This window comes from Myotis brandtii, unplaced genomic scaffold (genome assembly GCF_000412655.1).
Source record: "Myotis brandtii unplaced genomic scaffold, ASM41265v1 scaffold514, whole genome shotgun sequence".
Lineage (NCBI taxonomy): Eukaryota > Metazoa > Chordata > Mammalia > Chiroptera > Vespertilionidae > Myotis > Myotis brandtii.
In genome coordinates, this window is record NW_005369591.1 from 884,905 (window position 1) to 885,769 (window position 865).

An 865-nucleotide genomic window follows, 5' to 3' on the forward strand; every position below is an offset into this window, starting at 1 on the left:
ACACAGACACACACACACACACACACACACACACACTAGAGGCCCAGTGCACAAAATTCGTGCACAGGGAGGGTCCCTCAGGCCGATCTGCACCCTCTCCAACCCAGGAGCCATCAGGGGATGTCCTACTGACAGCTTAGGCCCACTCCCTGTGGTTCTCTGCTCTCTGCAGGGCCTGGCTGCTTCAACACCACCAAGGAGACAAAGTCGCCATGCTTCACTGTCCACTCTGTCTGTGGGGCCTGGGGACTTCACTGCCACTGCAGCGAGAATGAAGCCACCATGCCCCGGGATCTGCTCTTTGTCTGCCAGGCCTGGGGGCTTCACTGTAGCAATGAAGCCCCCACAACCCGCTGTCTGCTCTTAGTGGTGGGGCAGAAAGGACTGGGGACTTCAGCAGGTCTGAGGGGACTGGGCACTGCCATCTTGTGGCTATAGGCACCGCTATCTTTGTGGCCATGTGACAGTCAATTTGCATATTCCCTCTTTATTAGATAGGATATATATATATATATTCTATACCTATCTTCTGGAGAACATCAAGGGAAAGATTGACAACAATTCAATCATAGAAGGAGATTTTAATACCTCATTGACATCACTGGATAAAACTTCTAGACACAAAAATCAACAAGGAAACACTAAGCCTAAATGACACTCTAGATCAGGTGGAAATAATTGACAACTTCAGAACATGTCATCCCTTAGCTACATTCTTCTCAAGTGCACATGGGAGATTTTTAAAGATAGGCCACATGTTGGGACACAAGCTAAGTCTCTACAAATTCAAGAAGATTGAAATCATATCAAGCATTTTTTCAGACCACAATGGCATTGTACTGGGCTGCATATCTGGCGCTTTGGC